At 51.7% G+C, this 22,533-nt stretch overlaps 45 non-coding genes across 45 annotated transcripts; 36 read left to right on the top strand and 9 right to left on the bottom strand.

The window, feature by feature from the left end:
- Positions 1-104: 104 nt before the first annotated feature.
- Positions 105-178, top strand: Trnai-aau (transfer RNA isoleucine (anticodon AAU)). The gene has a single exon. It is a non-coding gene; the product is annotated as a tRNA-Ile (tRNA).
- Positions 179-883: 705 nt separating this feature from the next.
- On the bottom strand, positions 884-955 carry Trnag-ucc (transfer RNA glycine (anticodon UCC)). The gene has a single exon. It is a non-coding gene; the product is annotated as a tRNA-Gly (tRNA).
- Positions 956-1,286: 331 nt separating this feature from the next.
- Positions 1,287-1,357, top strand: Trnag-gcc (transfer RNA glycine (anticodon GCC)). The gene has a single exon. It is a non-coding gene; the product is annotated as a tRNA-Gly (tRNA).
- Positions 1,358-1,649: 292 nt separating this feature from the next.
- Positions 1,650-1,722, top strand: Trnam-cau (transfer RNA methionine (anticodon CAU)). Its single transcript has one exon. It is a non-coding gene; the product is annotated as a tRNA-Met (tRNA).
- A 461-nt stretch (positions 1,723-2,183) lies between these two features.
- Trnae-uuc (transfer RNA glutamic acid (anticodon UUC)) lies at positions 2,184-2,255 on the top strand. The gene has a single exon. It is a non-coding gene; the product is annotated as a tRNA-Glu (tRNA).
- Positions 2,256-2,513: 258 nt separating this feature from the next.
- Trnai-aau (transfer RNA isoleucine (anticodon AAU)) lies at positions 2,514-2,587 on the top strand. Its single transcript has one exon. It is a non-coding gene; the product is annotated as a tRNA-Ile (tRNA).
- A 705-nt stretch (positions 2,588-3,292) lies between these two features.
- On the bottom strand, positions 3,293-3,364 carry Trnag-ucc (transfer RNA glycine (anticodon UCC)). The gene has a single exon. It is a non-coding gene; the product is annotated as a tRNA-Gly (tRNA).
- A 331-nt stretch (positions 3,365-3,695) lies between these two features.
- Trnag-gcc (transfer RNA glycine (anticodon GCC)) lies at positions 3,696-3,766 on the top strand. The gene has a single exon. It is a non-coding gene; the product is annotated as a tRNA-Gly (tRNA).
- Positions 3,767-4,058: 292 nt separating this feature from the next.
- On the top strand, positions 4,059-4,131 carry Trnam-cau (transfer RNA methionine (anticodon CAU)). The gene has a single exon. It is a non-coding gene; the product is annotated as a tRNA-Met (tRNA).
- Positions 4,132-4,592: 461 nt separating this feature from the next.
- Positions 4,593-4,664, top strand: Trnae-uuc (transfer RNA glutamic acid (anticodon UUC)). Its single transcript has one exon. It is a non-coding gene; the product is annotated as a tRNA-Glu (tRNA).
- Positions 4,665-4,922: 258 nt separating this feature from the next.
- On the top strand, positions 4,923-4,996 carry Trnai-aau (transfer RNA isoleucine (anticodon AAU)). Its single transcript has one exon. It is a non-coding gene; the product is annotated as a tRNA-Ile (tRNA).
- A 705-nt stretch (positions 4,997-5,701) lies between these two features.
- Trnag-ucc (transfer RNA glycine (anticodon UCC)) lies at positions 5,702-5,773 on the bottom strand. The gene has a single exon. It is a non-coding gene; the product is annotated as a tRNA-Gly (tRNA).
- A 331-nt stretch (positions 5,774-6,104) lies between these two features.
- Trnag-gcc (transfer RNA glycine (anticodon GCC)) lies at positions 6,105-6,175 on the top strand. Its single transcript has one exon. It is a non-coding gene; the product is annotated as a tRNA-Gly (tRNA).
- A 293-nt stretch (positions 6,176-6,468) lies between these two features.
- Positions 6,469-6,541, top strand: Trnam-cau (transfer RNA methionine (anticodon CAU)). Its single transcript has one exon. It is a non-coding gene; the product is annotated as a tRNA-Met (tRNA).
- A 456-nt stretch (positions 6,542-6,997) lies between these two features.
- Positions 6,998-7,069, top strand: Trnae-uuc (transfer RNA glutamic acid (anticodon UUC)). Its single transcript has one exon. It is a non-coding gene; the product is annotated as a tRNA-Glu (tRNA).
- Positions 7,070-7,326: 257 nt separating this feature from the next.
- Positions 7,327-7,400, top strand: Trnai-aau (transfer RNA isoleucine (anticodon AAU)). Its single transcript has one exon. It is a non-coding gene; the product is annotated as a tRNA-Ile (tRNA).
- A 741-nt stretch (positions 7,401-8,141) lies between these two features.
- Trnag-ucc (transfer RNA glycine (anticodon UCC)) lies at positions 8,142-8,213 on the bottom strand. Its single transcript has one exon. It is a non-coding gene; the product is annotated as a tRNA-Gly (tRNA).
- A 331-nt stretch (positions 8,214-8,544) lies between these two features.
- On the top strand, positions 8,545-8,615 carry Trnag-gcc (transfer RNA glycine (anticodon GCC)). The gene has a single exon. It is a non-coding gene; the product is annotated as a tRNA-Gly (tRNA).
- A 293-nt stretch (positions 8,616-8,908) lies between these two features.
- Positions 8,909-8,981, top strand: Trnam-cau (transfer RNA methionine (anticodon CAU)). Its single transcript has one exon. It is a non-coding gene; the product is annotated as a tRNA-Met (tRNA).
- Positions 8,982-9,437: 456 nt separating this feature from the next.
- On the top strand, positions 9,438-9,509 carry Trnae-uuc (transfer RNA glutamic acid (anticodon UUC)). The gene has a single exon. It is a non-coding gene; the product is annotated as a tRNA-Glu (tRNA).
- A 257-nt stretch (positions 9,510-9,766) lies between these two features.
- Trnai-aau (transfer RNA isoleucine (anticodon AAU)) lies at positions 9,767-9,840 on the top strand. The gene has a single exon. It is a non-coding gene; the product is annotated as a tRNA-Ile (tRNA).
- A 741-nt stretch (positions 9,841-10,581) lies between these two features.
- On the bottom strand, positions 10,582-10,653 carry Trnag-ucc (transfer RNA glycine (anticodon UCC)). Its single transcript has one exon. It is a non-coding gene; the product is annotated as a tRNA-Gly (tRNA).
- Positions 10,654-10,984: 331 nt separating this feature from the next.
- Positions 10,985-11,055, top strand: Trnag-gcc (transfer RNA glycine (anticodon GCC)). Its single transcript has one exon. It is a non-coding gene; the product is annotated as a tRNA-Gly (tRNA).
- A 293-nt stretch (positions 11,056-11,348) lies between these two features.
- On the top strand, positions 11,349-11,421 carry Trnam-cau (transfer RNA methionine (anticodon CAU)). Its single transcript has one exon. It is a non-coding gene; the product is annotated as a tRNA-Met (tRNA).
- A 456-nt stretch (positions 11,422-11,877) lies between these two features.
- Trnae-uuc (transfer RNA glutamic acid (anticodon UUC)) lies at positions 11,878-11,949 on the top strand. The gene has a single exon. It is a non-coding gene; the product is annotated as a tRNA-Glu (tRNA).
- A 257-nt stretch (positions 11,950-12,206) lies between these two features.
- On the top strand, positions 12,207-12,280 carry Trnai-aau (transfer RNA isoleucine (anticodon AAU)). Its single transcript has one exon. It is a non-coding gene; the product is annotated as a tRNA-Ile (tRNA).
- Positions 12,281-13,021: 741 nt separating this feature from the next.
- Trnag-ucc (transfer RNA glycine (anticodon UCC)) lies at positions 13,022-13,093 on the bottom strand. Its single transcript has one exon. It is a non-coding gene; the product is annotated as a tRNA-Gly (tRNA).
- Positions 13,094-13,424: 331 nt separating this feature from the next.
- Trnag-gcc (transfer RNA glycine (anticodon GCC)) lies at positions 13,425-13,495 on the top strand. Its single transcript has one exon. It is a non-coding gene; the product is annotated as a tRNA-Gly (tRNA).
- Positions 13,496-13,788: 293 nt separating this feature from the next.
- On the top strand, positions 13,789-13,861 carry Trnam-cau (transfer RNA methionine (anticodon CAU)). The gene has a single exon. It is a non-coding gene; the product is annotated as a tRNA-Met (tRNA).
- A 456-nt stretch (positions 13,862-14,317) lies between these two features.
- Trnae-uuc (transfer RNA glutamic acid (anticodon UUC)) lies at positions 14,318-14,389 on the top strand. Its single transcript has one exon. It is a non-coding gene; the product is annotated as a tRNA-Glu (tRNA).
- Positions 14,390-14,646: 257 nt separating this feature from the next.
- Trnai-aau (transfer RNA isoleucine (anticodon AAU)) lies at positions 14,647-14,720 on the top strand. The gene has a single exon. It is a non-coding gene; the product is annotated as a tRNA-Ile (tRNA).
- Positions 14,721-15,460: 740 nt separating this feature from the next.
- Positions 15,461-15,532, bottom strand: Trnag-ucc (transfer RNA glycine (anticodon UCC)). Its single transcript has one exon. It is a non-coding gene; the product is annotated as a tRNA-Gly (tRNA).
- A 331-nt stretch (positions 15,533-15,863) lies between these two features.
- Positions 15,864-15,935, top strand: Trnag-gcc (transfer RNA glycine (anticodon GCC)). Its single transcript has one exon. It is a non-coding gene; the product is annotated as a tRNA-Gly (tRNA).
- A 293-nt stretch (positions 15,936-16,228) lies between these two features.
- On the top strand, positions 16,229-16,301 carry Trnam-cau (transfer RNA methionine (anticodon CAU)). The gene has a single exon. It is a non-coding gene; the product is annotated as a tRNA-Met (tRNA).
- Positions 16,302-17,086: 785 nt separating this feature from the next.
- Positions 17,087-17,160, top strand: Trnai-aau (transfer RNA isoleucine (anticodon AAU)). Its single transcript has one exon. It is a non-coding gene; the product is annotated as a tRNA-Ile (tRNA).
- Positions 17,161-17,901: 741 nt separating this feature from the next.
- Positions 17,902-17,973, bottom strand: Trnag-ucc (transfer RNA glycine (anticodon UCC)). Its single transcript has one exon. It is a non-coding gene; the product is annotated as a tRNA-Gly (tRNA).
- A 331-nt stretch (positions 17,974-18,304) lies between these two features.
- Positions 18,305-18,375, top strand: Trnag-gcc (transfer RNA glycine (anticodon GCC)). The gene has a single exon. It is a non-coding gene; the product is annotated as a tRNA-Gly (tRNA).
- Positions 18,376-18,668: 293 nt separating this feature from the next.
- On the top strand, positions 18,669-18,741 carry Trnam-cau (transfer RNA methionine (anticodon CAU)). The gene has a single exon. It is a non-coding gene; the product is annotated as a tRNA-Met (tRNA).
- A 456-nt stretch (positions 18,742-19,197) lies between these two features.
- On the top strand, positions 19,198-19,269 carry Trnae-uuc (transfer RNA glutamic acid (anticodon UUC)). Its single transcript has one exon. It is a non-coding gene; the product is annotated as a tRNA-Glu (tRNA).
- A 257-nt stretch (positions 19,270-19,526) lies between these two features.
- Positions 19,527-19,600, top strand: Trnai-aau (transfer RNA isoleucine (anticodon AAU)). Its single transcript has one exon. It is a non-coding gene; the product is annotated as a tRNA-Ile (tRNA).
- A 741-nt stretch (positions 19,601-20,341) lies between these two features.
- On the bottom strand, positions 20,342-20,413 carry Trnag-ucc (transfer RNA glycine (anticodon UCC)). The gene has a single exon. It is a non-coding gene; the product is annotated as a tRNA-Gly (tRNA).
- Positions 20,414-20,744: 331 nt separating this feature from the next.
- Trnag-gcc (transfer RNA glycine (anticodon GCC)) lies at positions 20,745-20,815 on the top strand. The gene has a single exon. It is a non-coding gene; the product is annotated as a tRNA-Gly (tRNA).
- A 293-nt stretch (positions 20,816-21,108) lies between these two features.
- On the top strand, positions 21,109-21,181 carry Trnam-cau (transfer RNA methionine (anticodon CAU)). The gene has a single exon. It is a non-coding gene; the product is annotated as a tRNA-Met (tRNA).
- Positions 21,182-21,637: 456 nt separating this feature from the next.
- Trnae-uuc (transfer RNA glutamic acid (anticodon UUC)) lies at positions 21,638-21,709 on the top strand. The gene has a single exon. It is a non-coding gene; the product is annotated as a tRNA-Glu (tRNA).
- A 257-nt stretch (positions 21,710-21,966) lies between these two features.
- Trnai-aau (transfer RNA isoleucine (anticodon AAU)) lies at positions 21,967-22,040 on the top strand. Its single transcript has one exon. It is a non-coding gene; the product is annotated as a tRNA-Ile (tRNA).
- The last annotated feature ends 493 nt before the right edge of the window (positions 22,041-22,533 follow it).

Genomic DNA, 22,533 nt, shown 5'->3' with positions numbered 1-22,533 from the left:
AGGGAGGAGAGACGCTGGTCCACTGTTGGACTGCTACCATAGAAATGTTACCTGTAAATACGCATAGCTACTCCCTCTAAGTGCTGGAAGACAGTGTGCACCGAGGCCCGTTAGCTCAGTTGGTTAGAGCGTCGTGCTAATAACGCGAAGGTCGTGGGTTCGATCCCCCCACGGGCCAATACGATTTTTCTATTTCAAAAAGTGTGGGGAAGTGTGGTGACTAAGAAATTGTGTGGGAGCAGATAGGGGACCCGAAAGCGACTTGTCGGGACGCGCTAAAACACTTCACTGATCACACTGTTTCTCGTCCGATCACCGCTACTGCGCGACGCTGGGCGTTGTCAGTGCTTGGGCGGGTGACCGCCTGCGAACACATGGCGCTGCCGACAGTTTCAATTCGTATTTCTCTTTTCTCGTCGGTTTCGGAGCTGCAGCGCTATTCGGTCAAGGGCACTGGCGCCACGTTTTGGCTCTCGGTATGCCAAGTCGCGCCGTGCGGCCACAGTGAAATGAAGGAGCGTGTTGTAAAATTTTCAACAAAGAAAAAAAGAAATGTACTAGTAATAAAACTGAATTTGTCTGACAGAACATGTAAAATCACACAATGCACGATAACAGGCAGCAGGTCTTTACTTGAGGCATAAGTAATGTTGTGCCCGCCTCGCCATACCTCTCTCAGTCGTTTCGCGTGCTAGTCCTTCTGATATAGGCCGATTGGAGAGCGTCAGCTCTCGCGTCAGCCGAGCAAAGTCGAGACAAGTCGAGACTCAAGCGGAATCGACGCACACAATATAGGGTGGCCTGCAGCGAGTAAGAGGGGGAAAGAAACATTAATTTAAGGACGCGTGGCAAAAGTACTCATACGCAGAAGTAAAACGCAGGCTGCGGTGGCCGGGAATCGAACCCGGATCAACTGCTTGGAAGGCAACTATGCTGACCGTTACACCACCACCGCACGGTTTTCTTGCGCGCACGCCGCGCTGTGTCTGCTTCCCGCCTGTCGGCGGCGGCCGAAGGTGGTCGCAGCAGTAGGCGCATTACGGGGTAGGCGAGCGCATCCAGACAGCGTCTCTACGCACATTTCGCGTCCTTTGGCAAGAGTCGTCGCGTGCGTGCGCCGCAACACTACTAAGACGATCGAGTTCGGGCGTCATTTTTAAGCAGTGCAGCGCAGGATTCAGCGTTTGTAGCATTCTCTCGAGAGGATGCCACGGCGCTGGACGGCAGTCCCACTTTCCGTTCAGACGTCTGCCGCGGAAAGCACAAGGAAGCTGCGAACTAGCTGGGCATCGGTGGTTCAGTGGTAGAATGCTCGCCTGCCACGCGGGCGGCCCGGGTTCGATTCCCGGCCGATGCATCATTTTGTTTTTCCCCGATAGTGGAGCTGCGAGTCTTTCGCACTCGAAGTGCGTGGGCCACGAGAATGGACCGCGGGATTCCGTGTGGAAACAGCCAAACACGCAGCGCGCACGTCTTCTCGTTTGGACTCGTGCGTGCTATTGTACATACTGGCGTCGGCCTAGCATCGCAAGTTGCCTGCAGCGCTGGGAATGCACGTGTAGTAACAGAAAAAATGAGCCAGCAAGTGCAGACTCTCTACCACTAGTATTTGCTACTTGCCGAGATTCCAGAAGGTATGGCAATCACGTGCCTCGGTAGCGCAGTAGGCAGCGCGTAAGTCTCATAATCTTAAGGTCGTGAGTTCGATCCTCACCCGGGGCATTTAATTTACTTTCGTTCACAGCTGAATTGACGGCTCTGGGGTTGCGAAGGAGCAAAACAGCTTGTAGTTTGTTATCCACAAGGTTTCAACAACTCAGCGTGAAAATGCTTACTTCCCGTTATTACTACTTGCAGTTCTTTTGTGAAATTTTCAAGAAAAAATGTACTAGTAATAAAACTGAATTTCGTATGATATAACATGTAAAGTCACACGGTGTATGGCCTGCTATACCTGTATAATGACAGGCTGCAGGTCTTTACTTGCGAAATAAGTAAATAAATATTACTACTCACAGGTTTGCTTTTCCTCGTACCCCTGTAACAACGAGGCCAAAAGCAACGGACTGTGACTTTTGCCATGCGCGCCTCGGCATGGGAGCGCGAAAAGATGGTCGCAAACAGGGAAAGTGCGACACGGAAAGCCAGTGCAGGGGGTGTAAACCCCGAAAATAGTGTGCGCGTCCGGTGTGGTCTAGTGGCTAGGATACCTGGCTTTCACCCAGGAGGCCCGGGTTCGATTCCCGGTACCGGAATGTAATTTTTTCGGAACAAATCACGACAAGTTTGGACAGAGCGAAATGCTGTTTTCACGTCCTCCTCGCGTTATAGCTACTGGTTCATAAACGTGAGCTGAAAACAGTCGAGAGAAACGGGCACGCAATGAAATTACTACGAGCAGCGGAATAAAGGGAGGAGAGACGCTGGTCCACTGTTGGACTGCTACCATAGAAATGTTACCTGTAAATACGCATAGCTACTCCCTCTAAGTGCTGGAAGACAGTGTGCACCGAGGCCCGTTAGCTCAGTTGGTTAGAGCGTCGTGCTAATAACGCGAAGGTCGTGGGTTCGATCCCCCCACGGGCCAATACGATTTTTCTATTTCAAAAAGTGTGGGGAAGTGTGGTGACTAAGAAATTGTGTGGGAGCAGATAGGGGACCCGAAAGCGACTTGTCGGGACGCGCTAAAACACTTCACTGATCACACTGTTTCTCGTCCGATCACCGCTACTGCGCGACGCTGGGCGTTGTCAGTGCTTGGGCGGGTGACCGCCTGCGAACACATGGCGCTGCCGACAGTTTCAATTCGTATTTCTCTTTTCTCGTCGGTTTCGGAGCTGCAGCGCTATTCGGTCAAGGGCACTGGCGCCACGTTTTGGCTCTCGGTATGCCAAGTCGCGCCGTGCGGCCACAGTGAAATGAAGGAGCGTGTTGTAAAATTTTCAACAAAGAAAAAAAGAAATGTACTAGTAATAAAACTGAATTTGTCTGACAGAACATGTAAAATCACACAATGCACGATAACAGGCAGCAGGTCTTTACTTGAGGCATAAGTAATGTTGTGCCCGCCTCGCCATACCTCTCTCAGTCGTTTCGCGTGCTAGTCCTTCTGATATAGGCCGATTGGAGAGCGTCAGCTCTCGCGTCAGCCGAGCAAAGTCGAGACAAGTCGAGACTCAAGCGGAATCGACGCACACAATATAGGGTGGCCTGCAGCGAGTAAGAGGGGGAAAGAAACATTAATTTAAGGACGCGTGGCAAAAGTACTCATACGCAGAAGTAAAACGCAGGCTGCGGTGGCCGGGAATCGAACCCGGATCAACTGCTTGGAAGGCAACTATGCTGACCATTACACCACCACCGCACGGTTTTCTTCTGCGCACGCCGCGCTGTGTCTGCTTCCCGCCTGTCGGCGGCGGCCGAAGGTGGTCGCAGCAGTAGGCGCATTACGGGGTAGGCGAGCGCATCCAGACAGCGTCTCTACGCACATTTCGCGTCCTTTGGCAAGAGTCGTCGCGTGCGTGCGCCGCAACACTACTAAGACGATCGAGTTCGGGCGTCATTTTTAAGCAGTGCAGCGCAGGATTCAGCGTTTGTAGCATTCTCTCGAGAGGATGCCACGGCGCTGGACGGCAGTCCCACTTTCCCTTCAGACGTCTGCCGCGGAAAGCACAAGGAAGCTGCGAACTAGCTGGGCATCGGTGGTTCAGTGGTAGAATGCTCGCCTGCCACGCGGGCGGCCCGGGTTCGATTCCCGGCCGATGCATCATTTTGTTTTTCCCCGATAGTGGAGCTGCGAGTCTTTCGCACTCGAAGTGCGTGGGCCACGAGAATGGACCGCGGGATTCCGTGTGGAAACAGCCAAACACGCAGCGCGCACGTCTTCTCGTTTGGACTCGTGCGTGCTATTGTACATACTGGCGTCGGCCTAGCATCGCAAGTTGCCTGCAGCGCTGGGAATGCACGTGTAGTAACAGAAAAAATGAGCCAGCAAGTGCAGACTCTCTACCACTAGTATTTGCTACTTGCCGAGATTCCAGAAGGTATGGCAATCACGTGCCTCGGTAGCGCAGTAGGCAGCGCGTAAGTCTCATAATCTTAAGGTCGTGAGTTCGATCCTCACCCGGGGCATTTAATTTACTTTCGTTCACAGCTGAATTGACGGCTCTGGGGTTGCGAAGGAGCAAAACAGCTTGTAGTTTGTTATCCACAAGGTTTCAACAACTCAGCGTGAAAATGCTTACTTCCCGTTATTACTACTTGCAGTTCTTTTGTGAAATTTTCAAGAAAAAATGTACTAGTAATAAAACTGAATTTCGTATGATATAACATGTAAAGTCACACGGTGTATGGCCTGCTATACCTGTATAATGACAGGCTGCAGGTCTTTACTTGCGAAATAAGTAAATAAATATTACTACTCACAGGTTTGCTTTTCCTCGTACCCCTGTAACAACGAGGCCAAAAGCAACGGACTGTGACTTTTGCCATGCGCGCCTCGGCATGGGAGCGCGAAAAGATGGTCGCAAACAGGGAAAGTGCGACACGGAAAGCCAGTGCAGGGGGTGTAAACCCCGAAAAAAGGGTGCGCGTCCGGTGTGGTCTAGTGGCTAGGATACCTGGCTTTCACCCAGGAGGCCCGGGTTCGATTCCCGGTACCGGAATGTAATTTTTTCGGAACAAATCACGACAAGTTTGGACAGAGCGAAATGCTGTTTTCACGTCCTCCTCGCGTTATAGCTACTGGTTCATAAACGTGAGCTGAAAACAGTCGAGAGAAACGGGCACGCAATGAAATTACTACGAGCAGCGGAATAAAGGGAGGAGAGACGCTGGTCCACTGTTGGACTGCTACCATAGAAATGTTACCTGTAAATACGCATAGCTACTGCCTCTAAGTGCTGGAAGACAGTGTGCACCGAGGCCCGTTAGCTCAGTTGGTTAGAGCGTCGTGCTAATAACGCGAAGGTCGTGGGTTCGATCCCCCCACGGGCCAATACGATTTTTCTATTTCAAAAAGTGTGGGGAAGTGTGGTGACTAAGAAATTGTGTGGGAGCAGATAGGGGACCCGAAAGCGACTTGTCGGGACGCGCTAAAACACTTCACTGATCACACTGTTTCTCGTCCGATCACCGCTACTGCGCGACGCTGGGCGTTGTCAGTGCTTGGGCGGGTGACCGCCTGCGAACACATGGCGCTGCCGACAGTTTCAATTCGTATTTCTCTTTTCTCGTCGGTTTCGGAGCTGCAGCGCTATTCGGTCAAGGGCACTGGCGCCACGTTTTGGCTCTCGGTATGCCAAGTCGCGCCGTGCGGCCACAGTGAAATGAAGGAGCGTGTTGTAAAATTTTCAACAAAGAAAAAAAGAAATGTACTAGTAATAAAACTGAATTTGTCTGACAGAACATGTAAAATCACACAATGCACGATAACAGGCAGCAGGTCTTTACTTGAGGCATAAGTAATGTTGTGCCCGCCTCGCCATACCTCTCTCAGTCGTTTCGCGTGCTAGTCCTTCTGATATAGGCCGATTGGAGAGCGTCAGCTCTCGCGTCAGCCGAGCAAAGTCGAGACAAGTCGAGACTCAAGCGGAATCGACGCACACAATATAGGGTGGCCTGCAGCCAGTAAGAGGAGGAAAGAAACATTAATTTAATGACGCGTGGCAAAAGTACTCATACGCAGAAGTAAAACGCAGGCTGCGGTGGCCGGGAATCGAACCCGGATCAACTGCTTGGAAGGCAACTATGCTGACCATTACACCACCACCGCACGGTTTTCTTGCGCGCACGCCGCGCTGTGTCTGCTTCCCGCCTGTCGGCGGCGGCTGAAGGAGGTCGCAGCAGCAGGCGCATTACGGGGTAGGCGAGCGCATCCAGACAGCGTCTCTACGCACATTTCGCGTCCTTTGGCAAGAGTCGTCGCGTGCGTGCGCCGCAACACTACTTAGACGATCGCGTTCGGGCGTCATTTTTAAGCAGTGCAGCGCAGGATTCAGCGTTTGTAGCATTCTCTCGAGAGGATGCCACGGCGCTGGACGGCAGTCCCACTTTCCCTTCAGACGTCTGCCGCGGAAAGCACAAGGAAGCTGCAAACTAGCTGAGCATCGGTGGTTCAGTGGTAGAATGCTCGCCTGCCACGCGGGCGGCCCGGGTTCGATTCCCGGCCGATGCATCATTTTGTTTTTTCCCCGATAGTGGAGCTGCGTGTCCTTCGCACTCGAAGTGCGTGGGCCACGAGAATGAACCGCGGGATTCCGTGTGGAAACAACCAAACACGCAGTGCGCACGTCTTCTCGTTTGGACTCCTGCGTGCTATTGTGCATACTGGCGTCGGCCTATCATCGCAAGTTGCCTGCAGCGCCGGGAATGCACGTGTAGTAACAGAAAAAATGAGCCAGCAAGTGCAGACTCTCTACCACTAGTATTTGCTACTTGCCGAGATACCAGAAGGTTTGGCCATCACGTGCCTCGGTAGCGCAGTAGGCAGCGCGTAAGTCTCATAATCTTAAGGTCGTGAGTTCGATCCTCACCCGGGGCATTTAATTTACTTCCGTTCACAGCTAAATTGACGGCTCTGGGGTTGCGAAGGAGCAAAACAGCTTGTAGTTTGTTATCCATAAGGCTTCAACAACTCAGCGTGAAAATGCTTACTTCCCGTTATTACTACTTGCAGTTCTTTTGTGAAATTTTCAAGAAAAAATGTACTAGTAATAAAACTGAATTTCGTATGATATAACATGTAAAGTCACACAGTGTATGACCTGCTATATAATGACAGGCTGCAGGTCTTTACTTGCGAAATAAGTAAATAAATATTACTACTCACAGCTTTGCTTTTCCTCCTACCCCTGTAACAACGAGGCCAAAAGCAACGGACTGTGACTTTTGCCATGCGCGCCTCGGCATGGGAGAGCGAAAAGATGCTCGCAAACAGGGAAAGTGCGACACGGAAAGCCAGTGGAGGGGGTGTAAACCCCAAAAACAAGCGTGCGCGTCCGGTGTGGTCTAGTGGCTAGGATACCTGGCTTTCACCCAGGAGGCCCGGGTTCGATTCCCGGTACCGGAATGTAATTTTTTCGGAACAAATCACGACAAGTTTGGACCCTGCGAAATGCTGTTTCACGTCCTCCTCGCGTTATAGCTACTGGTTCATAAACGTGAGCTGAAAACAGTCGAGAGAAACGGGCACGCAATGAAATTACTACGAGCAGCGGAATAAAGGGAGAAGAGACCCTGGTCCACTGTTGGACTGCTACCATAGAAATGTTACCTGTAAATACGCAGAGCCACTCCCTCTAAGCGCTGGAAGACGGAGTGCACCGAGGCCCGTTAGCTCAGTTGGTTAGAGCGTCGTGCTAATAACGCGAAGGTCGTGGGTTCGATCCCCCCACGGGCCACTTCGATTTTACTACTTCAAAAAGGCAACGCCGATTTCCCCGGGCAAGTATGGTGACAAAGAAATCGTCACATTGTGTGGGAGCTGATAGGGGACCCGAAAGAGACTTGTCGGGACGCGCTAAAACACTTCACAGGTCACAGCACGCTGAACACACAGTTTGTCGTCCGATCACCGCTACTGCGCGACGCTGGGCGTTGTCAGTGCTTGGGCGGGTGACCGCCTGCGAACACAGGGCGCTGCCGACAGTTTCAATTCGTATTTCTCTTTTCTCGTCGGTTTCGGAGCTGCAGCGCTATTCGGTCTAGGGCACTGGCGCCACGTTTTGCCTCTCGGTATGCCAAGTCGCGCCGTGCGGCCACAGTGAAATGAAGGAGCGTGTTGTAAAATTTTCAACAAAGAAAAAAAGAAATGTGCTAGTAATAAAACTGAATTTGTCTGACAGAACATGTAAAATCACACAATGCACGATAACAGGCAGCAGGTCTTTACTTGAGGCGTAAGTAATGTTGTGCCCGCCTCGCCATACCTCTCTCAGTCGTTTCGCGTGCTTGTCCTTCTGATATAGGCCGATTGGAGAGCGTCAGCTCTCGCGTCAGCCGAGCAAAGTCGAGACAAGTCGAGACTCAAGCGGAATCGACGCACACAATATAGGGTGGCCTGCAGCCAGTAAGAGGAGGAAAGAAACATTAATTTAATGACGCGTGGCAAAAGTACTCATACGCAGAAGTAAAACTCAGGCTGCGGTGGCCGGGAATCGAACCCGGATCAACTGCTTGGAAGGCAACTATGCTGACCATTACACCACCACCGCACGGTTTTCTTGCGCGCACGCCGCGCTGTGTCTGCTTCCCGCCTGTCGGCGGCGGCTGAAGGTGGTCGCAGCAGCAGGCGCATTACGGGGTAGGCGAGCGCATCCAGACAGCGTCTCTACGCACATTTCGCGTCCTTTGGCAAGAGTCGTCACGTGTGTGCGCCGCAACACTACTTAGACGATCGCGTTCGGGCGTCATTTTTAAGCAGTGCAGCGCAGGATTCAGCGTTTGTAGCATTCTCTCGAGAGGATGCCACGGCGCTGGACGGCAGTCCCACTTTCCCTTCAGACGTCTGCCGCGGAAAGCACAAGGAAGCTGCAAACTAGCTGAGCATCGGTGGTTCAGTGGTAGAATGCTCGCCTGCCACGCGGGCGGCCCGGGTTCGATTCCCGGCCGATGCATCATTTTGTTTTTTCCCCGATAGTGGAGCTGCGTGTCCTTCGCACTCGAAGTGCGTGGGCCACGAGAATGAACCGCGGGATTCCGTGTGGAAACAACCAAACACGCAGCGCGCACGTCTTCTCGTTTGGACTCCTGCGTGCTATTGTGCATACTGGCGTCGGCCTATCATCGCAAGTTGCCTGCAGCGCCGGGAATGCACGTGTAGTAACAGAAAAAATGAGCCAGCAAGTGCAGACTCTCTACCACTAGTATTTGCTACTTGCCGAGATACCAGAAGGTTTGGCCATCACGTGCCTCGGTAGCGCAGTAGGCAGCGCGTAAGTCTCATAATCTTAAGGTCGTGAGTTCGATCCTCACCCGGGGCATTTAATTTACTTCCGTTCACAGCTAAATTGACGGCTCTGGGGTTGCGAAGGAGCAAAACAGCTTGTAGTTTGTTATCCATAAGGCTTCAACAACTCAGCGTGAAAATGCTTACTTCCCGTTATTACTACTTGCAGTTCTTTTGTGAAATTTTCAAGAAAAAATGTACTAGTAATAAAACTGAATTTCGTATGATATAACATGTAAAGTCACACAGTGTATGACCTGCTATATAATGACAGGCTGCAGGTCTTTACTTGCGAAATAAGTAAATAAATATTACTACTCACAGCTTTGCTTTTCCTCCTACCCCTGTAACAACGAGGCCAAAAGCAACGGACTGTGACTTTTGCCATGCGCGCCTCGGCATGGGAGAGCGAAAAGATGCTCGCAAACAGGGAAAGTGCGACAAGAAAAGCCAGTGGAGGGGGTGTAAACCCCAAAAACAAGCGTGCGCGTCCGGTGTGGTCTAGTGGCTAGGATACCTGGCTTTCACCCAGGAGGCCCGGGTTCGATTCCCGGTACCGGAATGTAATTTTTTCGGAACAAATCACGACAAGTTTGGACCCTGCGAAATGCTGTTTCACGTCCTCCTCGCGTTATAGCTACTGGTTCATAAACGTGAGCTGAAAACAGTCGAGAGAAACGGGCACGCAATGAAATTACTACAAGCAGCGGAATAAAGGGAGAAGAGACCCTGGTCCACTGTTGGACTGCTACCATAGAAATGTTACCTGTAAATACGCAGAGCCACTCCCTCTAAGCGCTGGAAGACGGAGTGCACCGAGGCCCGTTAGCTCAGTTGGTTAGAGCGTCGTGCTAATAACGCGAAGGTCGTGGGTTCGATCCCCCCACGGGCCACTTCGATTTTACTACTTCAAAAAGGCAACGCCGATTTCCCCGGGCAAGTATGGTGACAAAGAAATCGTCACATTGTGTGGGAGCTGATAGGGGACCCGAAAGAGACTTGTCGGGACGCGCTAAAACACTTCACAGGTCACAGCACGCTGAACACACAGTTTGTCGTCCGATCACCGCTACTGCGCGACGCTGGGCGTTGTCAGTGCTTGGGCGGGTGACCGCCTGCGAACACAGGGCGCTGCCGACAGTTTCAATTCGTATTTCTCTTTTCTCGTCGGTTTCGGAGCTGCAGCGCTATTCGGTCTAGGGCACTGGCGCCACGTTTTGCCTCTCGGTATGCCAAGTCGCGCCGTGCGGCCACAGTGAAATGAAGGAGCGTGTTGTAAAATTTTCAACAAAGAAAAAAAGAAATGTGCTAGTAATAAAACTGAATTTGTCTGACAGAACATGTAAAATCACACAATGCACGATAACAGGCAGCAGGTCTTTACTTGAGGCGTAAGTAATGTTGTGCCCGCCTCGCCATACCTCTCTCAGTCGTTTCGCGTGCTTGTCCTTCTGATATAGGCCGATTGGAGAGCGTCAGCTCTCGCGTCAGCCGAGCAAAGTCGAGACAAGTCGAGACTCAAGCGGAATCGACGCACACAATATAGGGTGGCCTGCAGCCAGTAAGAGGAGGAAAGAAACATTAATTTAATGACGCGTGGCAAAAGTACTCATACGCAGAAGTAAAACTCAGGCTGCGGTGGCCGGGAATCGAACCCGGATCAACTGCTTGGAAGGCAACTATGCTGACCATTACACCACCACCGCACGGTTTTCTTGCGCGCACGCCGCGCTGTGTCTGCTTCCCGCCTGTCGGCGGCGGCTGAAGGTGGTCGCAGCAGCAGGCGCATTACGGGGTAGGCGAGCGCATCCAGACAGCGTCTCTACGCACATTTCGCGTCCTTTGGCAAGAGTCGTCACGTGTGTGCGCCGCAACACTACTTAGACGATCGCGTTCGGGCGTCATTTTTAAGCAGTGCAGCGCAGGATTCAGCGTTTGTAGCATTCTCTCGAGAGGATGCCACGGCGCTGGACGGCAGTCCCACTTTCCCTTCAGACGTCTGCCGCGGAAAGCACAAGGAAGCTGCAAACTAGCTGAGCATCGGTGGTTCAGTGGTAGAATGCTCGCCTGCCACGCGGGCGGCCCGGGTTCGATTCCCGGCCGATGCATCATTTTGTTTTTTCCCCGATAGTGGAGCTGCGTGTCCTTCGCACTCGAAGTGCGTGGGCCACGAGAATGAACCGCGGGATTCCGTGTGGAAACAACCAAACACGCAGCGCGCACGTCTTCTCGTTTGGACTCCTGCGTGCTATTGTGCATACTGGCGTCGGCCTATCATCGCAAGTTGCCTGCAGCGCCGGGAATGCACGTGTAGTAACAGAAAAAATGAGCCAGCAAGTGCAGACTCTCTACCACTAGTATTTGCTACTTGCCGAGATACCAGAAGGTTTGGCCATCACGTGCCTCGGTAGCGCAGTAGGCAGCGCGTAAGTCTCATAATCTTAAGGTCGTGAGTTCGATCCTCACCCGGGGCATTTAATTTACTTCCGTTCACAGCTAAATTGACGGCTCTGGGGTTGCGAAGGAGCAAAACAGCTTGTAGTTTGTTATCCATAAGGCTTCAACAACTCAGCGTGAAAATGCTTACTTCCCGTTATTACTACTTGCAGTTCTTTTGTGAAATTTTCAAGAAAAAATGTACTAGTAATAAAACTGAATTTCGTATGATATAACATGTAAAGTCACACAGTGTATGACCTGCTATATAATGACAGGCTGCAGGTCTTTACTTGCGAAATAAGTAAATAAATATTACTACTCACAGCTTTGCTTTTCCTCCTACCCCTGTAACAACGAGGCCAAAAGCAACGGACTGTGACTTTTGCCATGCGCGCCTCGGCATGGGAGAGCGAAAAGATGCTCGCAAACAGGGAAAGTGCGACAAGAAAAGCCAGTGGAGGGGGTGTAAACCCCAAAAACAAGCGTGCGCGTCCGGTGTGGTCTAGTGGCTAGGATACCTGGCTTTCACCCAGGAGGCCCGGGTTCGATTCCCGGTACCGGAATGTAATTTTTTCGGAACAAATCACGACAAGTTTGGACCCTGCGAAATGCTGTTTCACGTCCTCCTCGCGTTATAGCTACTGGTTCATAAACGTGAGCTGAAAACAGTCGAGAGAAACGGGCACGCAATGAAATTACTACAAGCAGCGGAATAAAGGGAGAAGAGACCCTGGTCCACTGTTGGACTGCTACCATAGAAATGTTACCTGTAAATACGCAGAGCCACTCCCTCTAAGCGCTGGAAGACGGAGTGCACCGAGGCCCGTTAGCTCAGTTGGTTAGAGCGTCGTGCTAATAACGCGAAGGTCGTGGGTTCGATCCCCCCACGGGCCACTTCGATTTTACTACTTCAAAAAGGCAACGCCGATTTCCCCGGGCAAGTATGGTGACAAAGAAATCGTCACATTGTGTGGGAGCTGATAGGGGACCCGAAAGAGACTTGTCGGGACGCGCTAAAACACTTCACAGGTCACAGCACGCTGAACACACAGTTTGTCGTCCGATCACCGCTACTGCGCGACGCTGGGCGTTGTCAGTGCTTGGGCGGGTGACCGCCTGCGAACACAGGGCGCTGCCGACAGTTTCAATTCGTATTTCTCTTTTCTCGTCGGTTTCGGAGCTGCAGCGCTATTCGGTCTAGGGCACTGGCGCCACGTTTTGCCTCTCGGTATGCCAAGTCGCGCCGTGCGGCCACAGTGAAATGAAGGAGCGTGTTGTAAAATTTTCAACAAAGAAAAAAAGAAATGTGCTAGTAATAAAACTGAATTTGTCTGACAGAACATGTAAAATCACACAATGCACGATAACAGGCAGCAGGTCTTTACTTGAGGCGTAAGTAATGTTGTGCCCGCCTCGCCATACCTCTCTCAGTCGTTTCGCGTGCTTGTCCTTCTGATATAGGCCGATTGGAGAGCGTCAGCTCTCGCGTCAGCCGAGCAAAGTCGAGACAAGTCGAGACTCAAGCGGAATCGACGCACACAATATAGGGTGGCCTGCAGCCAGTAAGAGGAGGAAAGAAACATTAATTTAATGACGCGTGGCAAAAGTACTCATACGCAGAAGTAAAACTCAGGCTGCGGTGGCCGGGAATCGAACCCGGATCAACTGCTTGGAAGGCAACTATGCTGACCATTACACCACCACCGCACGGTTTTCTTGCGCGCACGCCGCGCTGTGTCTGCTTCCCGCCTGTCGGCGGCGGCTGAAGGTGGTCGCAGCAGCAGGCGCATTACGGGGTAGGCGAGCGCATCCAGACAGCGTCTCTACGCACATTTCGCGTCCTTTGGCAAGAGTCGTCACGTGTGTGCGCCGCAACACTACTTAGACGATCGCGTTCGGGCGTCATTTTTAAGCAGTGCAGCGCAGGATTCAGCGTTTGTAGCATTCTCTCGAGAGGATGCCACGGCGCTGGACGGCAGTCCCACTTTCCCTTCAGACGTCTGCCGCGGAAAGCACAAGGAAGCTGCAAACTAGCTGAGCATCGGTGGTTCAGTGGTAGAATGCTCGCCTGCCACGCGGGCGGCCCGGGTTCGATTCCCGGCCGATGCATCATTTTGTTTTTTCCCCGATAGTGGAGCTGCGTGTCCTTCGCACTCGAAGTGCGTGGGCCACGAGAATGAACCGCGGGATTCCGTGTGGAAACAACCAAACACGCAGCGCGCACGTCTTCTCGTTTGGACTCCTGCGTGCTATTGTGCATACTGGCGTCGGCCTATCATCGCAAGTTGCCTGCAGCGCCGGGAATGCACGTGTAGTAACAGAAAAAATGAGCCAGCAAGTGCAGACTCTCTACCACTAGTATTTGCTACTTGCCGAGATACCAGAAGGTTTGGCCATCACGTGCCTCGGTAGCGCAGTAGGCAGCGCGTAAGTCTCATAATCTTAAGGTCGTGAGTTCGATCCTCACCCGGGGCATTTAATTTACTTCCGTTCACAGCTAAATTGACGGCTCTGGGGTTGCGAAGGAGCAAAACAGCTTGTAGTTTGTTATCCATAAGGCTTCAACAACTCAGCGTGAAAATGCTTACTTCCCGTTATTACTACTTGCAGTTCTTTTGTGAAATTTTCAAGAAAAAATGTACTAGTAATAAAACTGAATTTCGTATGATATAACATGTAAAGTCACACAGTGTATGACCTGCTATATAATGACAGGCTGCAGGTCTTTACTTGCGAAATAAGTAAATAAATATTACTACTCACAGCTTTGCTTTTCCTCCTACCCCTGTAACAACGAGGCCAAAAGCAACGGACTGTGACTTTTGCCATGCGCGCCTCGGCATGGGAGAGCGAAAAGATGCTCGCAAACAGGGAAAGTGCGACAAGAAAAGCCAGTGGAGGGGGTGTAAACCCCAAAAACAAGCGTGCGCGTCCGGTGTGGTCTAGTGGCTAGGATACCTGGCTTTCACCCAGGAGGCCCGGGTTCGATTCCCGGTACCGGAATGTAATTTTTTCGGAACAAATCACGACAAGTTTGGACCCTGCGAAATGCTGTTTCACGTCCTCCTCGCGTTATAGCTACTGGTTCATAAACGTGAGCTGAAAACAGTCGAGAGAAACGGGCACGCAATGAAATTACTACAAGCAGCGGAATAAAGGGAGAAGAGACCCTGGTCCACTGTTGGACTGCTACCATAGAAATGTTACCTGTAAATACGCAGAGCCACTCCCTCTAAGCGCTGGAAGACGGAGTGCACCGAGGCCCGTTAGCTCAGTTGGTTAGAGCGTCGTGCTAATAACGCGAAGGTCGTGGGTTCGATCCCCCCACGGGCCACTTCGATTTTACTACTTCAAAAAGGCAACGCCGATTTCCCCGGGCAAGTATGGTGACAAAGAAATCGTCACATTGTGTGGGAGCTGATAGGGGACCCGAAAGAGACTTGTCGGGACGCGCTAAAACACTTCACAGGTCACAGCACGCTGAACACACAGTTTGTCGTCCGATCACCGCTACTGCGCGACGCTGGGCGTTGTCAGTGCTTGGGCGGGTGACCGCCTGCGAACACAGGGCGCTGCCGACAGTTTCAATTCGTATTTCTCTTTTCTCGTCGGTTTCGGAGCTGCAGCGCTATTCGGTCTAGGGCACTGGCGCCACGTTTTGCCTCTCGGTATGCCAAGTCGCGCCGTGCGGCCACAGTGAAATGAAGGAGCGTGTTGTAAAATTTTCAACAAAGAAAAAAAGAAATGTGCTAGTAATAAAACTGAATTTGTCTGACAGAACATGTAAAATCACACAATGCACGATAACAGGCAGCAGGTCTTTACTTGAGGCGTAAGTAATGTTGTGCCCGCCTCGCCATACCTCTCTCAGTCGTTTCGCGTGCTTGTCCTTCTGATATAGGCCGATTGGAGAGCGTCAGCTCTCGCGTCAGCCGAGCAAAGTCGAGACAAGTCGAGACTCAAGCGAATCGACGCACACAATATAGGGTGGCCTGCAGCCAGTAAGAGGAGGAAAGAAACATTAATTTAATGACGCGTGGCAAAAGTACTCATACGCAGAAGTAAAACGCAGGCTGCGGTGGCCGGGAATCGAACCCGGATCAACTGCTTGGAAGGCAACTATGCTGACCATTACACCACCACCGCACGGTTTTCTTGCGCGCACGCCGCGCTGTGTCTGCTTCCCGCCTGTCGGCGGCGGCTGAAGGAGGTCGCAGCAGCAGGCGCATTACGGGGTAGGCGAGCGCATCCAGACAGCGTCTCTACGCACATTTCGCGTCCTTTGGCAAGAGTCGTCGCGTGCGTGCGCCGCAACACTACTTAGACGATCGCGTTCGGGCGTCATTTTTAAGCAGTGCAGCGCAGGATTCAGCGTTTGTAGCATTCTCTCGAGAGGATGCCACGGCGCTGGACGGCAGTCCCACTTTCCCTTCAGACGTCTGCCGCGGAAAGCACAAGGAAGCTGCAAACTAGCTGAGCATCGGTGGTTCAGTGGTAGAATGCTCGCCTGCCACGCGGGCGGCCCGGGTTTCGATTCCCGGCCGATGCATCATTTTGTTTTTTCCCCGATAGTGGAGCTGCGTGTCCTTCGCACTCGAAGTGCGTGGGCCACGAGAATGAACCGCGGGATTCCGTGTGGAAACAACCAAACACGCAGTGCGCACGTCTTCTCGTTTGGACTCCTGCGTGCTATTGTGCATACTGGCGTCGGCCTATCATCGCAAGTTGCCTGCAGCGCCGGGAATGCACGTGTAGTAACAGAAAAAATGAGCCAGCAAGTGCAGACTCTCTACCACTAGTATTTGCTACTTGCCGAGATACCAGAAGGTTTGGCCATCACGTGCCTCGGTAGCGCAGTAGGCAGCGCGTAAGTCTCATAATCTTAAGGTCGTGAGTTCGATCCTCACCCGGGGCATTTAATTTACTTCCGTTCACAGCTAAATTGACGGCTCTGGGGTTGCGAAGGAGCAAAACAGCTTGTAGTTTGTTATCCATAAGGCTTCAACAACTCAGCGTGAAAATGCTTACTTCCCGTTATTACTACTTGCAGTTCTTTTGTGAAATTTTCAAGAAAAAATGTACTAGTAATAAAACTGAATTTCGTATGATATAACATGTAAAGTCACACAGTGTATGACCTGCTATATAATGACAGGCTGCAGGTCTTTACTTGCGAAATAAGTAAATAAATATTACTACTCACAGCTTTGCTTTTCCTCCTACCCCTGTAACAACGAGGCCAAAAGCAACGGACTGTGACTTTTGCCATGCGCGCCTCGGCATGGGAGAGCGAAAAGATGCTCGCAAACAGGGAAAGTGCGACACGGAAAGCCAGTGGAGGGGGTGTAAACCCCAAAAATAAGCGTGCGCGTCCGGTGTGGTCTAGTGGCTAGGATACCTGGCTTTCACCCAGAACACGCGATCTAGTGTCCCGGTACCGGAATGTAATTTTTTCGGAACAAATCACGACAAGTTTGGACCCTGCGAAATGCTGTTTCACGTCCTCCTCGCGTTATAGCTACTGGTTCATAAACGTGAGCTGAAAACAGTCGAGAGAAACGGGCACGCAATGAAATTACTACGAGCAGCGGAATAAAGGGAGAAGAGACCCTGGTCCACTGTTGGACTGCTACCATAGAAATGTTACCTGTAAATACGCAGAGCCACTCCCTCTAAGCGCTGGAAGACGGAGTGCACCGAGGCCCGTTAGCTCAGTTGGTTAGAGCGTCGTGCTAATAACGCGAAGGTCGTGGGTTCGATCCCCCCACGGGCCACTTCGATTTTACTACTTCAAAAAGGCAACGCCGATTTCCCCGGGCAAGTATGGTGACAAAGAAATCGTCACATTGTGTGGGAGCTGATAGGGGACCCGAAAGAGACTTGTCGGGACGCGCTAAAACACTTCACAGGTCACAGCACGCTGAACACACAGTTTGTCGTCCGATCACCGCTACTGCGCGACGCTGGGCGTTGTCAGTGCTTGGGCGGGTGACCGCCTGCGAACACAGGGCGCTGCCGACAGTTTCAATTCGTATTTCTCTTTTCTCGTCGGTTTCGGAGCTGCAGCGCTATTCGGTCTAGGGCACTGGCGCCACGTTTTGCCTCTCGGTATGCCAAGTCGCGCCGTGCGGCCACAGTGAAATGAAGGAGCGTGTTGTAAAATTTTCAACAAAGAAAAAAAGAAATGTGCTAGTAATAAAACTGAATTTGTCTGACAGAACATGTAAAATCACACAATGCACGATAACAGGCAGCAGGTCTTTACTTGAGGCGTAAGTAATGTTGTGCCCGCCTCGCCATACCTCTCTCAGTCGTTTCGCGTGCTTGTCCTTCTGATATAGGCCGATTGGAGAGCGTCAGCTCTCGCGTCAGCCGAGCAAAGTCGAGACAAGTCGAGACTCAAGCGGAATCGACGCACACAATATAGGGTGGCCTGCAGCCAGTAAGAGGAGGAAAGAAACATTAATTTAATGACGCGTGGCAAAAGTACTCATACGCAGAAGTAAAACACAGGCTGCGGTGGCCGGGAATCGAACCCGGATCAACTGCTTGGAAGGCAACTATGCTGACCATTACACCACCACCGCACGGTTTTCTTGCGCGCACGCCGCGCTGTGTCTGCTTCCCGCCTGTCGGCGGCGGCTGAAGGAGGTCGCAGCAGCAGGCGCATTACGGGGTAGGCGAGCGCATCCAGACAGCGTCACTACGCACATTTCGCGTCCTTTGGCAAGAGTCGTCGCGTGCGTGCGCCGCAACACTACTTAGACGATCGCGTTCGGGCGTCATTTTTAAGCAGTGCAGCGCAGGATTCAGCGTTTGTAGCATTCTCTCGAGAGGATGCCACGGCGCTGGACGGCAGTCCCACTTTCCCTTCAGACGTCTGCCGCGGAAAGCACAAGGAAGCTGCAAACTAGCTGAGCATCGGTGGTTCAGTGGTAGAATGCTCGCCTGCCACGCGGGCGGCCCGGGTTCGATTCCCGGCCGATGCATCATTTTGTTTTTTCCCCGATAGTGGAGCTGCGTGTCCTTCGCACTCGAAGTGCGTGGGCCACGAGAATGAACCGCGGGATTCCGTGTGGAAACAACCAAACACGCAGTGCGCACGTCTTCTCGTTTGGACTCCTGCGTGCTATTGTGCATACTGGCGTCGGCCTATCATCGCAAGTTGCCTGCAGCGCCGGGAATGCACGTGTAGTAACAGAAAAAATGAGCCAGCAAGTGCAGACTCTCTACCACTAGTATTTGCTACTTGCCGAGATACCAGAAGGTTTGGCCATCACGTGCCTCGGTAGCGCAGTAGGCAGCGCGTAAGTCTCATAATCTTAAGGTCGTGAGTTCGATCCTCACCCGGGGCATTTAATTTACTTCCGTTCACAGCTAAATTGACGGCTCTGGGGTTGCGAAGGAGCAAAACAGCTTGTAGTTTGTTATCCATAAGGCTTCAACAACTCAGCGTGAAAATGCTTACTTCCCGTTATTACTACTTGCAGTTCTTTTGTGAAATTTTCAAGAAAAAATGTACTAGTAATAAAACTGAATTTCGTATGATATAACATGTAAAGTCACACAGTGTATGACCTGCTATATAATGACAGGCTGCAGGTCTTTACTTGCGAAATAAGTAAATAAATATTACTACTCACAGCTTTGCTTTTCCTCCTACCCCTGTAACAACGAGGCCAAAAGCAACGGACTGTGACTTTTGCCATGCGCGCCTCGGCATGGGAGAGCGAAAAGATGCTCGCAAACAGGGAAAGTGCGACACGGAAAGCCAGTGGAGGGGGTGTAAACCCCAAAAACAAGCGTGCGCGTCCGGTGTGGTCTAGTGGCTAGGATACCTGGCTTTCACCCAGGAGGCCCGGGTTCGATTCCCGGTACCAGAATGTAATTTTTTCGGAACAAATCACGACAAGTTTGGACCCTGCGAAATGCTGTTTCACGTCCTCCTCGCGTTATAGCTACTGGTTCATAAACGTGAGCTGAAAACAGTCGAGAGAAACGGGCACGCAATGAAATTACTACGAGCAGCGGAATAAAGGGAGAAGAGACCCTGGTCCACTGTTGGACTGCTACCATAGAAATGTTACCTGTAAATACGCAGAGCCACTCCCTCTAAGCGCTGGAAGACGGAGTGCACCGAGGCCCGTTAGCTCAGTTGGTTAGAGCGTCGTGCTAATAACGCGAAGGTCGTGGGTTCGATCCCCCCACGGGCCACTTCGATTTTACTACTTCAAAAAGGCAACGCCGATTTCCCCGGGCAAGTATGGTGACAAAGAAATCGTCACATTGTGTGGGAGCTGATAGGGGACCCGAAAGAGACTTGTCGGGACGCGCTAAAACACTTCACAGGTCACAGCACGCTGAACACACAGTTTGTCGTCCGATCACCGCTACTGCGCGACGCTGGGCGTTGTCAGTGCTTGGGCGGGTGACCGCCTGCGAACACAGGGCGCTGCCGACAGTTTCAATTCGTATTTCTCTTTTCTCGTCGGTTTCGGAGCTGCAGCGCTATTCGGTCTAGGGCACTGGCGCCACGTTTTGCCTCTCGGTATGCCAAGTCGCGCCGTGCGGCCACAGTGAAATGAAGGAGCGTGTTGTAAAATTTTCAACAAAGAAAAAAAGAAATGTGCTAGTAATAAAACTGAATTTGTCTGACAGAACATGTAAAATCACACAATGCACGATAACAGGCAGCAGGTCTTTACTTGAGGCGTAAGTAATGTTGTGCCCGCCTCGCCATACCTCTCTCAGTCGTTTCGCGTGCTTGTCCTTCTGATATAGGCCGATTGGAGAGCGTCAGCTCTCGCGTCAGCCGAGCAAAGTCGAGACAAGTCGAGACTCAAGCGGAATCGACGCACACAATATAGGGTGGCCTGCAGCCAGTAAGAGGAGGAAAGAAACATTAATTTAATGACGCGTGGCAAAAGTACTCATACGCAGAAGTAAAACTCAGGCTGCGGTGGCCGGGAATCGAACCCGGATCAACTGCTTGGAAGGCAACTATGCTGACCATTACACCACCACCGCACGGTTTTCTTGCGCGCACGCCGCGCTGTGTCTGCTTCCCGCCTGTCGGCGGCGGCTGAAGGTGGTCGCAGCAGCAGGCGCATTACGGGGTAGGCGAGCGCATCCAGACAGCGTCTCTACGCACATTTCGCGTCCTTTGGCAAGAGTCGTCACGTGTGTGCGCCGCAACACTACTTAGACGATCGCGTTCGGGCGTCATTTTTAAGCAGTGCAGCGCAGGATTCAGCGTTTGTAGCATTCTCTCGAGAGGATGCCACGGCGCTGGACGGCAGTCCCACTTTCCCTTCAGACGTCTGCCGCGGAAAGCACAAGGAAGCTGCAAACTAGCTGAGCATCGGTGGTTCAGTGGTAGAATGCTCGCCTGCCACGCGGGCGGCCCGGGTTCGATTCCCGGCCGATGCATCATTTTGTTTTTTCCCCGATAGTGGAGCTGCGTGTCCTTCGCACTCGAAGTGCGTGGGCCACGAGAATGAACCGCGGGATTCCGTGTGGAAACAACCAAACACGCAGCGCGCACGTCTTCTCGTTTGGACTCCTGCGTGCTATTGTGCATACTGGCGTCGGCCTATCATCGCAAGTTGCCTGCAGCGCCGGGAATGCACGTGTAGTAACAGAAAAAATGAGCCAGCAAGTGCAGACTCTCTACCACTAGTATTTGCTACTTGCCGAGATACCAGAAGGTTTGGCCATCACGTGCCTCGGTAGCGCAGTAGGCAGCGCGTAAGTCTCATAATCTTAAGGTCGTGAGTTCGATCCTCACCCGGGGCATTTAATTTACTTCCGTTCACAGCTAAATTGACGGCTCTGGGGTTGCGAAGGAGCAAAACAGCTTGTAGTTTGTTATCCATAAGGCTTCAACAACTCAGCGTGAAAATGCTTACTTCCCGTTATTACTACTTGCAGTTCTTTTGTGAAATTTTCAAGAAAAAATGTACTAGTAATAAAACTGAATTTCGTATGATATAACATGTAAAGTCACACAGTGTATGACCTGCTATATAATGACAGGCTGCAGGTCTTTACTTGCGAAATAAGTAAATAAATATTACTACTCACAGCTTTGCTTTTCCTCCTACCCCTGTAACAACGAGGCCAAAAGCAACGGACTGTGACTTTTGCCATGCGCGCCTCGGCATGGGAGAGCGAAAAGATGCTCGCAAACAGGGAAAGTGCGACAAGAAAAGCCAGTGGAGGGGGTGTAAACCCCAAAAACAAGCGTGCGCGTCCGGTGTGGTCTAGTGGCTAGGATACCTGGCTTTCACCCAGGAGGCCCGGGTTCGATTCCCGGTACCGGAATGTAATTTTTTCGGAACAAATCACGACAAGTTTGGACCCTGCGAAATGCTGTTTCACGTCCTCCTCGCGTTATAGCTACTGGTTCATAAACGTGAGCTGAAAACAGTCGAGAGAAACGGGCACGCAATGAAATTACTACAAGCAGCGGAATAAAGGGAGAAGAGACCCTGGTCCACTGTTGGACTGCTACCATAGAAATGTTACCTGTAAATACGCAGAGCCACTCCCTCTAAGCGCTGGAAGACGGAGTGCACCGAGGCCCGTTAGCTCAGTTGGTTAGAGCGTCGTGCTAATAACGCGAAGGTCGTGGGTTCGATCCCCCCACGGGCCACTTCGATTTTACTACTTCAAAAAGGCAACGCCGATTTCCCCGGGCAAGTATGGTGACAAAGAAATCGTCACATTGTGTGGGAGCTGATAGGGGACCCGAAAGAGACTTGTCGGGACGCGCTAAAACACTTCACAGGTCACAGCACGCTGAACACACAGTTTGTCGTCCGATCACCGCTACTGCGCGACGCTGGGCGTTGTCAGTGCTTGGGCGGGTGACCGCCTGCGAACACAGGGCGCTGCCGACAGTTTCAATTCGTATTTCTCTTTTCTCGTCGGTTTCGGAGCTGCAGCGCTATTCGGTCTAGGGCACTGGCGCCACGTTTTGCCTCTCGGTATGCCAAGTCGCGCCGTGCGGCCACAGTGAAATGAAGGAGCGTGTTGTAAAATTTTCAACAAAGAAAAAAAGAAATGTGCTAGTAATAAAACTGAATTTGTCTGACAGAACATGTAAAATCACACAATGCACGATAACAGGCAGCAGGTCTTTACTT

This window comes from Schistocerca gregaria, chromosome 2 (assembly GCF_023897955.1).
Source record: "Schistocerca gregaria isolate iqSchGreg1 chromosome 2, iqSchGreg1.2, whole genome shotgun sequence".
Classification (NCBI taxonomy): domain Eukaryota; kingdom Metazoa; phylum Arthropoda; class Insecta; order Orthoptera; family Acrididae; genus Schistocerca; species Schistocerca gregaria.
Note: the sequence above shows the minus strand (reverse complement) of the source record. Positions and strands in the feature narration are given on the sequence as shown.